The sequence below is a fragment of the Triplophysa dalaica genome, chromosome 5 (genome assembly GCF_015846415.1).
Source record: "Triplophysa dalaica isolate WHDGS20190420 chromosome 5, ASM1584641v1, whole genome shotgun sequence".
Lineage (NCBI taxonomy): Eukaryota > Metazoa > Chordata > Actinopteri > Cypriniformes > Nemacheilidae > Triplophysa > Triplophysa dalaica.
In genome coordinates, this window is record NC_079546.1 from 20,367,749 (window position 1) to 20,381,325 (window position 13,577).

The 13,577-nt window shown below is 37.3% G+C and overlaps 1 pseudogene; it reads right to left on the bottom strand.

The window, feature by feature from the left end:
• Nucleotides 1-4,491: 4,491 nt before the first annotated feature.
• Nucleotides 4,492-7,830, bottom strand: LOC130420951 (C-type mannose receptor 2-like; annotated as a pseudogene).
• Nucleotides 7,831-13,577: the final 5,747 nt, after the last annotated feature.

Below are 13,577 nucleotides of genomic sequence, written 5' to 3' on the forward strand. Positions count from 1 at the left end.
GGCCAGAAGATGATGACACCCACCATCTGAAAGATGAACTCTTTCAGCCATAAAAGCTAAAGAAAACTTAAAGGTATGTGAAGAGTCAAGAGCCCAAGTAAAGCAAACATTGATCTCTGTAATGGTGACTGCACAGCAATGATCAACATCAAAACTTGTGGATATTGTCAACAAGAGATTTGTAAACGTATCACAGAAATAAAGTGAAAGTGGTGTTAAATAAGTGAAGGTGGTGATGGTGTTTGTAGAATGTAACGGTGTTTTTATTAAAGAAAACATTGGTTGCCAGAACACTTCTGTTCTAACTACAGAATTTTAATGTTAAGTTCACAGTCAGTTTGTTCAGATCACGTCACATCAGTTCACAGCGTACAGACGTTATTTCTGTTGATGGTAAATGTTTGGCACCCTGTGCTGACATGCAGTTCACAATATTTTTACACTGACATCTCTGTAGAATAAAACTGTAAGTAACCTTCACATATACTGTGAAAAACTGTAAAGGACTTTCCCACAAATCCCTGTTTAACTCTGCACAACATTCATTAATCATTATAGTTTCTTAATATATTTGTTTTAGCAGCTGTGCGAATTTTAAGGTTTTTTAACATTATAAGTTGTTTAGTTAATTTTTATACTATCATTTTCACATAACATGTGTTACCCTGATGGTGTTTTGTATTTGTGTATAAAACACAGAGCACATCTCTATATACGGTGAGTAATAGCTCTCTGGTCTGTCCACTTTTGGTGGATTTTGAAGCTTCATGTGGTTGTGCACTCTATCTCCTCAAAGTCTTTGCTTGCCATTTACACAATTAAACAAAATAGAATAATTTGAAAAGTTGTGCAAACAACTCAATTAACAAAATACTAGTTTAAAAGTAGTAAAAAACATACATAATGGTTTGTCAGTGTACTTTCAAAGTTTGAATATTGTTGCTTTTATCATTTTACCAATTTATAAATACAACCATTTTAATTTATTTTAATTTTAATTTAACAGAAAACATGATATCTTGTTGTATGTAGACACATGTTTTCTTATGTTTACAGTTTTAACACGTGACTCAGTTCAGGGAGAACCCTTATTTCTGTTAATGGTAAACGTTTGGCACCCTGTGCTGCCGTGCATTTCACCATTTTTTTACGTTTAATTTTTTTACACTGTAGTTCAGCAAACACTGAGTGATTTAAAACTTGTTCTCAATGCGTAGAAATCCCAAATTATGATGTTTACCAAAAAGATGTCTGTATGTATCGAGGAAGGTGGGACGAGAGCTGTGAGGCAACGAGGAAGGGCCGGTGGTGTGAGTGATAGTGGGAAACAGCTGTGCGCACAGGAGATACTGTGATTTCACATTCCTTATGTAAAACACAATGATATTCACAAATATCATTGACACAAATGTGTCAATACTGTTATATTATATGAAGTGTATTGCACTAATATACACTAAAATATATGATTTTTTTCCCAATATCGAAATACTGAAATGTAAAAACAGAATGTTGCCTCAAACAGTGGTGGTGTTCACATCATTTTCAAACATTTAAAAGTTAACATTATCACAACGATAAAAATGTTAACATTTTTGTAATTTAAGTGCTTTTAAATTGACATTAGTAAACATTATTTGCTGTTTCAATTTAGCAATTTCAACTTACAAATAGCAATTCAGCACCAGACATAATTTAAAATAATACGTTCAAATGATTTATGAAACCAGGTTGACTTAACTTATGACGATGGTTTTGATTGTTTCTGCATTAAAGCCGTTCCTCTATAAATGTTATACATATTAATTTAAATAGACATGTTTCAGTTATTTTTAAGCAACAGGTCTGACCTTCTTATTGCAAACATTAAATATCCGATGATGATCAACCTCCAATTTCACCATTCAACAGGAGAGATCTGTAAAGACCTGGACAAGACCCACAGTCACCAATGTAACTGTCACGATATCACTCTCTAGTCACATAACAGAACTTTCACCTAAGTTTTGACCTTGGACTTCATCTCCCAGAATCCTTTGCACCATGATTACCGCTGTACCTGAACACCTTTAGCTGGAATATAAATTCAGTGACAACTCTCACTCCTTTGTGAAGTCTTGTTTGGCTACAGCCACATTTCTAAGTGTTATTCTGTGTACTCTTGTAAAGTGCCAACTCAGGCACATGCAGAAATTCCATCCTTGTAATACACAAGTGACAGGCTACACCAACGTTTTGTAAAAATACAAAGTTTATTTATACAACAATTTAAAAACTATACAACACTGTATACATGCTCAAGGCGAAACACCAGATATAAATGCTTCAATTCAAGGACTAGGAGTAATGTTAAAATATGGCGCCCCCTGGCTAGTGATGGACTTTTCTGTCCTGCGTGGTCAAAAATTTAAGAGAAAGGCAGCTCAAATAACTCTAACAAATGTTGAAGTTTATTGATCAGAAACAGCCAGTGTGTCATTCTAACAACATATTTATAGTGTGTATGTGAGAGGGTGTATCTTCTTTCTTCAGGCGGTGCCTCCCTCTCTTGATTCAATCAGCTTCGTTCTCCTTTGTCTGCAAAACATCATATGACACCCCACAATACCCAAATTCTGCATAGCTAAGTACTCAGATAATGAAATGTGTGTGCATGCACTTCTTTGTTCCACCTTTGGTCTTGACCCTTTAATTTATTGTCTGCACTCATATTCCTAGAGGCACCAATCTGCATTATCTGCTTCCCCCAATCTTTGTACACAAGGCTACACACACACACACACACACATACCACATCTTGTAGCAAACACATTCCAATCAGCCCTTAACTCCTCAGAGCTTTCTGCCTAAACATTCTCATTAAAACACACACATATTATGTTCATTAAAACTGTAATAAAGAATAAACATTTAAACGTAATAAAACTTATTAAAAAACTCCTTCACTAGACAGCGATCAAGAAAACGGTCAACACACCAATCAGACCAATAAAGTCATATACAACAGCACCCAATCACACGTGAGATTTACACTTCAAGAGCAAATAGCAAATTTAAGAATGTACTGGTGTAAACACTTCAACATCAACCCCACACATTAGGAATAATGATAGGACTAAATTAGTTTGATCAGTCTGGTAGCCGTAAAAGGACTCGCATAAAAACAGTGGAAAATATAACCTAGGAGAGCAGCCAAAATCTCACTAGACAGAGAGAAGGTTACACAAGCAAAACGTCACAATTATATTATGTTTAAAAGCAGAGTTTCGTCGAACACAGCCAACAGTCTCGTCACTCACGACCCAGTCCACTTGGTGCTCGTAGTGCAAAGGGGAAGCGCCCAAGGCGAGGTGATGACAGCGGCAACAACACACAAGTCCCGGCTCCAGCGATCTCCAGGACATCAGGATCAGCGAGGGAAACCGGAACTGTAATTCCAAACTGTCAAAAAAGGAAGGCTCATCAGTCCTAAATAAACACACGTCGGTGTCACTCCTTCACGAACAATAAGAATTCCCACTTCCCTCATTAGAAATGAATAGCGCGCTTTGATTGTTCTCGTGGACCTCTCGCAACCAGGGGTCAATGGATATCGACGTCACTGCATGCGTTGAGTTGAGTTGAGTTGAGTTGAGTTGACATTTACCCACCCTCACCAATGGTCAAACAGTCAGTGTTCTCCTCCCGTTACACTCTTGTGTTTCTTTGTATCACCATGGATTGTCTTACAGAATTGGATTACTGCTACCTAACCTGACCTACTGCTGTTTCATGTTTACCCGCTAATGCTTGTGATATCTCTGTATTTTAACATTAAAGAGAGAATTGAAAAAGGATCCGACTCGCCCTGAACATTCATTACAGTAACTCTGTAAGTCTTTCCATTTTATTCTGAAATTTGCTAAAACTTCACAATCAAACATAAGTTAGAAAGCATGCATACATAAGTGTCTTATTTAACTTTATTCAGTTGACATGTTACTAGAAAACAAACACACGACTATTGTCTTGTTTGGCCACCTGGGGTCAGGGATTTACAGTTTTTAGTTCCTGCTTGAGATCACACACACTTGGATGATAAACTCTACTGAATAAAACAACTAAACATGTGATTTCCTTTAAAACTATATTCAATAAATGTATTTTTAAAGTTTGTTGTGGTTTCTTTTTTGACTGCATGATACAATGTTCAGTTCACTGAGTTGTTTCTGTTTCTATGAAGGCTAAATGTTTTCTTTTCTGCATTTATAAATGTGTATAAAACCAAATTATTTCAGATAATTCCAGTCTATTTTGCTACATTTATGTAGACAGTATCTAGAAAGTTTCATAAACATAAAAACTGTTACGATTATAGAATCAAGTTGAACGTCAGGAGTTTATTCTAACTGATTTAAATACATACAGAATAAAAGTCCCCTTCACCAGATTTCTTTTCACATCCAGAATATTCTGTGTCAGAGATCAAGCAGACATTTATAAATATGAGAAAGTGCTAAAATAACACAATGAGCTGAAAGACCTAAAGCAGTAAACACACACATCACTATCATCTGTTATTAAACTCATGTCATCCTCTTGACATCCACAAATAAATGTCAGTAATGTAAACACTGGTCCAGAGACATTCATTTTTTCATTTTTATTTATCTCTTTATAAATCTTATATACACATTTAAATCTTAAAGATATTAGTTTAACATTTTGGTTTATTGATTATAAATGTTCTGTTTGTTGTGTTAAAAAACTGAGACTGGAAGTTCTTCTGGACCAGCGTTGTTTACATCATCTGAAGTGATCTACATCACAGAAAGTGACAGACACACATGATTTAATTTTCTTTATTTCTGGTGCAGATGAAGTTGAGTTCTTGAGATCGAGGAAGGCTGATCCACTTATGATCTCCTCCAGACTGAACCGCTCCAGCTCTGTGTTCACCGCTGCAGTCATTCAGTTGAATCTGAACCCCTGGAGCCCAATTCTGATAGCAGACGACCTCTCCTCGTACCCAGATCCAGAGATTCATGAGACAGTAATAGTGTAACCCCATCCACACCTCAGCAGTCCAGATGAAGAACTTCAGTCACCATGAGCTGAATCTTCTCTGAATCAACTGAAACCAGATCCACATGATTCTCTCTGCAGTATCTCACAGCTTCAGTCCAGCTCAGATTCTTCTGGATCAATATCAGCTCATCTGAACACACAATAAACACAAACAACTGAACATGAGAACAAAACACAAACACTGAGACTGAACTGAGATCAGTTTCATCATGAAGAAACTTCTGTCGTCAAACACACACATTGACTTTTATTAACTCACCTTCATGACACACAAAAGTGTGAGAGTTACTGCAAGATACATCATGCCATTTCCCCTCATTATTCACTTTGGTCACTGTACAATCAGTACCAGTATTATTAGGTTGATCAGAGTCCCAGTATCTGAAGGCGGAGTCAGTGTTATCTGACCACTCCCACCAGTCTCTGAACAGACCAATCCAGACAGATGTGTGAGGATCATTAATGATGTTGTGGATCAGTTGATGGTCAGTCTGGTTCCTCACACTGATCAGATCAGTATGATAGTGTCTGCAGAAACTCTGAGCTTCACTCCATGTTGTATTAGAAGTATTAATGATGTATGATTTACTGCTGTCTGTTGAAGAAAAAGGAGTGATGTCACAGGTTACAAACAGTGATGAAAACAGCACACTACTTCCAGTGTATCATCAACACAAACTGACTCCATTTACAATAAAACAAACAATCACAACTAACCAACAAACACATTAATATAAGAGAACAAGAGTCAAGAGGTCCACTGTGTTTTATTAGAATATCTGATTGTGTATTTATATGACATGAATCTGTGTGGCTAGAGTCTTTTTTTCCTGTTCCTGTTCACTTCTTCAGTGGACTCTGATCATGAACAGCAGGTGTCATCACTAAAGATCAATTATCACTTGTAAAGTCAACTCAATTGATTCATTAACTGCATGAATAAATTATCCTTTCACACCAGAAAGACTCTTCTTCAGTGTAAATTTGTACACCCGTAGTGATGGATTCATATATACACCATGCTGTACATTTTTACACCAGGGACTTTGCTGTGCTGAAGGAAACACTAAACACGATGAGGGTATTTCTTCCTATTGTTCATGTTTTCTTCAGTAATTGTGAATGACTCAATCTTCACTTCATTATCTCATTGACTGAATCTGATTTGACTTATTCACTCGTTCATGTGTTCAATAGGGAGACATCTAAATGATTCTGTGCGGGGAGACCCGAGGACTGAAGTTAAAACCCCAGACTTAAACTTAGACTACACTTAAAAGTCTACTTTCATAAACTAGAAGAGGTCAGTTTAGTCCCCAGCAGTATTAAAATAATACACCTACAGGTTCACTACTAGCAGACTGTTAATGATATACTTACTAAATAAATAAATAACACTTAAATACACTTAAACTTTACTCTTGTATAGTGTTTTATAAGGTTTGGTGTCAGTTGGGTGTAAAACTCACTTGGTGGTGCTTCAACACACTCATAAGACACATTCAGGTATTTGTAAGTTCCATCACAAGGATCAGTGAAAAGTGCATTGTTCACAACCATAGAACAATTAGTTTCTCCATCACATCTGTGACAATAAATACAAAAAACAGAAAAAATATATAAAGATGATCTGATAATATCTGATAACTCTTTAATAATGTTTTCTGTTCTCACCGAGTGGCCACCGTTAGAGATGTGTTCAGACTGCACTGAACATTTGAGATCTGGTTATCTGGTCTTCCAGTAGAGCAGGTCTGTCGGTCTGTACGCCCATAATTGGCTGAAAGGACTTTAATAGTTCCCTGATCTGTTGATAAAAAGTCACATTACAGACAATTGTGTTTGACAAATCTTTATTTTCTCATCATGTTATGTGGCCTTTAAATCAGTGAACATGTAAATGATGAACCTCAGAGAACTCACCACAGCTGAGAAGAAAAGTCTGTGAATCACAGATAATGAAATCCTTTGAAACACCTGAAGTCAGAGATGAGAAGTGAATCAGATGTAATGATGCTATTGTGTTACATTGACTGTCTTTGTGTATTTGTTTAAATCAGAAGTGTCCAATCCTGTAGAGTTCAGCTCCAACCTGTTCATCTGACCCACATGTGTTCTGTTTCTTAACTGTGATGTTTATTATTGTTGTCTTATGATCATGTTTTGTGAAGTGAAGGTTTGCTGTCACTCACCATTGTAGCAGATGAATCCCAGCTTATCAATACACTTCTGCTGATGCCATTTTCCATTTCTCATAACAGCACAATTATTTGTGTCAGTTGATGGTTGAGTTTCCCAGTTCAGATATTTCACAGGATCACCCAGAGACCACTTCCATTCATCTGTTCTCTTCAGTCCAATCCAGACAAACTCCAGATTGTTATTCACAGTCTCCTTCAGCTCGTTCATGTCATTGATGTTGTTGACTGTGGCCAGATCTGTGTATTTCTCTCTGCAGTATCTCTGAGCTTCAGTCCAGGTCTTATTAATGTTTATATAGTGATAGCGGCGCTGAATGCCTTCAGATAATGAACAGAGAGCTGAAAGAGAGAGTTTGAGTCTTTATTAAAAACACAGAATCTATTCACATAAATCAAACATAAAAGCAGAAACACAAACTCACCAATGACAAGAAGACTGAAATATAGAATCTGAGCCATTTCTGAGGAAGAAACACATTGAAAACATTAAATGTAAAAAAATTGGTAACCACAATAAATAAATAATAAAAGAATTCACAAAATGTTACTTGTTTAAACTATAATATAATATGTATCAAGTACATGTGATATAAAGGTTATAACACTGTGTCTGTTATGTTTTATAAATATCTCTAAGTGTTAAAACGATCACAATGTTTATAAAACAGAGTCACATCAAAAGGATAATATAAATAGAAATGAGAATGTAAATAGTTCTTAATTTTCATCTCTTGTGTGTTTCTCTCCTGAATCTGCTGCTGTTTCTCTCTCTCTCTGTGTTTATATGTCATTATATTACATCTGATCTTCAGCACCTCACATCATTTGGATATTTCTCTAGGAAGTCTTGTTTCATATTTCATTTCCTGCTTATTTGTATATTTTCCACCTGTTGTGATAATAAACAGAACTGAAATGAGGATAAATGAGGTGTCTGTTCTCATCTTGTTTGCATAGTGTCACATACGAGTCACGAGTCAGTAAAACACAGTGAATAAAAGATATTAGGAGGCTGGTGTGATGTGGGTCTTCAATACATATATTTAAAACACTTATAATTCACTTGAAATAAAATAATTTCTCTAAACATCTTTTATGACCTACAGGTGTAATACAGGTTCACAGGATCATGAGAGAAGTGAGCTGTCTCTTTAAGGGAATGTATGACAGAAATAAAGTGAAAGTGGTCTATAATATGTGAAGGTGAAGTTTGCTTTTTGTTGGTTGTCATCATTGTTGAGTCTTTGTGTGTCCGGGTTCAGATGTTAAAAATATTTGAGGCTTAAAAATAACTAAACCAAGCACTGATCATAATAAGGGTAATGTGTTTTTATATTAATGATTGCAAACACAAAAGTAATATTGATTCAATGGTTCTCATCTGCTCTCTTGTGGTGGTTGTCACGTGTGATGAATATGTAAATATCATTTTCTAGTGAAATTCTGTTTAAACCAGAGACAGAAAACACAAATGAGAAAAGATAACATCAGATGTTGACGTCAATGTGGAAAGTTTCAAAACACATGTTCCCTAGAACCTGAAAAGATGACAAATAATGTAAATATCAATATCCACAGCAACATCTTCACTATTTCATCATGTACATTTTGTGCATTTCCCACTGACGTCATGTAAAGCTCAGAGAAAGAGATTCCAGTTGAAGAGATTTTGAGTTTGTACAGTATCTCAAACAAACACTCTTTCTGTTATCTGCAGATCTGAGCTCAGCTACTACTGGAGGTTCTTGCAGCAACATTAAAGATGAGTTTATCTAAAGTGTTGTGCTCATAAAGTTCATAATATATTGGTGAATAAACACTGTAAACCTCTGAATTAAAAATGTTCTCCTATCAAAGGAGATGATGCGACTTGATCAAAGAATGTTTAGTGTAGAGTGTATTATATTGTGTACACTCATAGGTGCTCGATGTGAGTCCTTTTTCCCATCAAATGTCTTCTTCCTCTCTGGAGATGAGATCTACCCATGAACATTTTGTCATCATTTGCTCACCCTCCAGTTCTTACAAACAATAAACATTTATTTGTTGAGCTGAACATGAAGATATTTGAATGACAGTTTGTAACTAAGCTGTTTTGGGTCACCATTGACTCTCATTGACAAGGTAAGTTTATCTATATAGCACATTTCATAGACAATGATAACTCAAACTGCATTACATAAAAACAATTAAAATAAGCATTTCAAAATAACCACAACAATAAAACATGAAATATAACATCTGTGAATTTAACCATTTAGGAAAAAATATATGTCCATGCAATGCAGTCTATTAACATTGACACATCTGATTATAATATTGATTCAATGGTTTCTTGCTATCATAGTTAGTGGTGAAGTGTACGTGATACACATGTTATACGCCGTATACCCACTAAAGGTCAAGGATTTCCTCATACACACTTAAAAAAGTGTGAGGATACGTAACATCAACGTTTTGTGTCAGCAAAGCACAACGCACTGACTTTTGGACCATTGGTGCATGAAACAAAAGCAGATCATGAAAGGCAAGGATCTTAACTACAGTTTCAGTTTTTGGAAGAGGTGTTACAGAAAATGAGCCCGATGAGTCTGATGCTATACACAGTGTCCCCCTCCCTCTCAATAGTGTCCCGGGGTCACAATTCTGCTCTCTGTTCACCGGTGTATTATACTTTCTGCTGATAACTCACACCACCTTTAAAACCACTGTGTAGTCTTTAATAAAACGAGCACAATTGATATCATAAACATAACTATAAGGGGATTGTTGGCATATTAAATTGTATCTAACTATGTGTGGTGAAACAATACATGAGGGTAAATAATGTTCATAATAATTGTTTTAGATTATAATATGCGTATATATGTATGTATATATATTATATACTAACGTCTCTGTGCTGAGGGTCTCATGCTTCCAGAGGGATATTGAAGCTTGTGCTGTGACTTCCCCCGGACTGACCTGAGGTCATATTTGAGTAAGGAGGTCACATTGAAGAGCGGGTACGGCCCTGCGTGTGAAAACAGATGTGTGGCGTGAGAGCGTGACACCAGAGTTAAATGAGTTAGTCTTACGCCCAATGTGTGACAGCCGGCGGCCCTGAAACATCAAAGTAAATATTGATGTCAACATCTGATGTTATCTCATCTCATTTGTGTTTTCTGTTTCTGGGTCGAAACAATGACGTCAGAGAAGCAAAAAGTGATGATTCTTATATGATGAGGCTCTCAGATCGTGTCCCTGGACTCACTTAGCTTTATTTCTCTTTATTCCATCAGTCCATTATTAATATATTAACAGAAGTTTGAGGTTTCATTATTTCATATGACAATTAATATATTTTTAAATGTCTTACAGTGAATAAATTTAATGGTTATCAAGTATTGCTACCAAACATTAAATCCTCCTCAGACCTTCAATAGAACATATATGTGTCTTAGAAGTGTGTTTATAGGTTGTGGTTAGACTATCTTAAATGCAAATAGCTAAATGTTAATAGGTTAATATTTTTTATCTTAACTCATTTATTTGCTCGAAATTTAAAGGGACATCTCACCTAAAATTGAATGTAAGTTTATTTTAAAAAGATACGTTCACGTGTTCAGCTCTCTTCCTCATTCAAATGAAGTTTGCCTGAAGCTCATTGTTAACAAAAGTGTTGTGTACTAAAACTCTTTCCAGGATATCTGCACTCCTCCTGTATCCAAATGTTGGTGTGACAGGGGTCCTTTCATGCTTATTTTTGTGATGGTGGTTTAAATTATAATCTTTACAAATGTTGTTTCCAAACAAACTAAGAGCACATGTATCTGTGCACAAATGTCTTATATTGTGGTATTTTGTTGTTTTAAACCGTGAAAAAATGTTTGCTTATCTTACATTTTGAGGTTACCTTATTGTTTTGACTCGTTAGGTTTTATTTACTTAATCTTCTAAGTAGCCACCATCATGGTGTTCTGTGTTTCCTTGTGTTTTGCTGTTTTTTTGAGCATGTTATAACTTTGTCTTAATAATGTACTCCAAGTTGTGTCAACTTTAATAAGGCCATCCATCCATCCATCCATCCATCTTCTTCCACTTCATTCTGGGCCGGGTCGCGGGGGCAGCAGTCTAAGCAGGGATGCCCAGATTTCCCTCTCCCTAGACACTTCCTCCAGCTCTTCCGGGGGAACACAGAGGCGTTCCCAGGCCAGCTGGTAGACATAGTCCCTCCAGCATGTCCTAGGTCTTCCCCGGGGTCTCCTCTCGGTGGGACATGCCCGGAACACCTTCCCGGGAAGGTGTCCAGGTGGCATCCAGTAAAGGTGCCCGAGCCACCTCAGCTGGCCCATCTCTAAGGGATCGCCCAGCCACCCTATGGAGAAAGCTCATTTCGGCCGCCTGTATCCGGGATCTTGTCCTTTCGGTCAGTACCCACAGCTCATGACCATAGGTGAGAGTAGGAACGTAGATTGACTGGTAAATCGAGAGCTTCGCCTTGCGGCTCAGCTCCTTCTTCACCACGACAGACCGGTACAGCGACCGCATTACTGCAGAAGCTGCACCGATCCGTCTGTCAATCTCCCATTCCATCCTTCCCTCACTCGTGAACAAGACCCCCAGATACTTGAACTCCTCCACTTGAGGCAGGGACTCTCCACCTACCTGAAGTGAGCAAGCCCTCTCTTTCCGACTGAGAACCATGGCCTCAGATTTGGAGGTGCTGATTCTCATAGTCAATCATGTTTATTGCTCTATCAGGGGGTAGTTAGAGAGATAGATAGCACTACATGGTCTAGCGCCGCAGTATTTGAATGAACTTCTATTGTATTACTGTCCTCCACGTGCATTACGTTCTCAGGCGTCCTGTCAGTTGGTAATACCTAGAATTTCAAAATCAAGTGCAGGTAGTAGATCCTTTTCTTATCTAGCGCCTAAACTTTTGAATATTCTTCCATGCTCTGTCCTGGAGGCAGACACACTCTGTCAGTTTAAATCTAGACTAAAGACGCTAATGATACTAAAGATCTTTTTAATCTTGCATACACTACACTTCCATAATATTAATCCTCAGAGGATCTAGGCTGCATTATTTAGATCAACCGGAACCAGGAACACATCCAACAACAAATGATGTACTTGTTGCATCAAAGAGTGCAGAACAGCACTCTACTCTCAGCCAGTCTTGTCTCTTTGTTCCAAGGTTACCGCAGGATGCAGTTCGTGCCCAGACCTGATGGCAGAGCTGAGAATGGGAAGCGGTGACCTGACAAGTGCTAAGAGGATAGAGCTGGATAAAGGACGCGGCAACTTGACACGGTTTTTCCTACAACATTTCAAATGCTATTAGATCGTTAATGATAATCTTAAATCTATAATTTACCTTATTAAGTTTATTTATTTTTTAGTTAGCCTTGTTGTGCAAGCACTGTTGAGCTTGTGCAGAGGCAGCAGCTTGTGCCAGAGGGGAACTGGAATCCCCTGGTTGGGCCTGGGTCTCCTGAGTTTTTTTTTCTCGATTGGAGTTTTGGGTTCCTCACCACCGTTTGCATATTGTTTTCCACTATTTGCCTGGCCGGGGGCGCTGCTTTAGAATTCAGAAGTTAGACATAATTAATATTGCATTAAAGAATTTATAGTCAGTTTAATATTTGACCTTTGGTTCTCTCTCCTTTATCTCAAATGTGTGCTTTCACTCTGTGTGTGTGTGCGAGAGTGTGTCTGTGTGTGTGTACGTCTATGTCAATGTGTAAGTATGTATGCATATTGGGTGTGTGGAGCATTTGTATGTCTGTCTTTGTTGTTTTCACATTTTTCTTGTTTTTACAGGTATATGCCTTTAGTTGTTTTACTTGTATTCAATCTGTCTCATGTACAGCTGCTTTGTAACAATGAAAATTGTAAAAAGCGCTATATAAATAAAGTTGAGTTGAGTAGATAATACTTTTACTAGAGTAGACGCAGTTTCAGGGACCGATCGGGTAGTGACACGCTTTCATCAATGTTAAAATGGAGGCAAGCAGAGTCCAGCATTGCGAAAGTGAGATTGTTGAATTTCAACAGTATTCTTCAACCCAGATGACCGCAGAAGACCTGGGGGGACAGGAATCTTCATCCACGAGATGTGATGAAACCATGGATGTACAAAAGTCATCTTCTAAGAGCACCAAGGAAACTCTTGAGCCACAGGAGTCTGAGGAACTCAACGAAAAAACACAGTGGCCAAAACACCAGATTCCAGATCTAAGAAAAGTGATTTTCCAAAAAGATTACTGAAAACACGACTTGTGTCAAGAAAAAGACAGAGATTTGATGAAACCATGAATG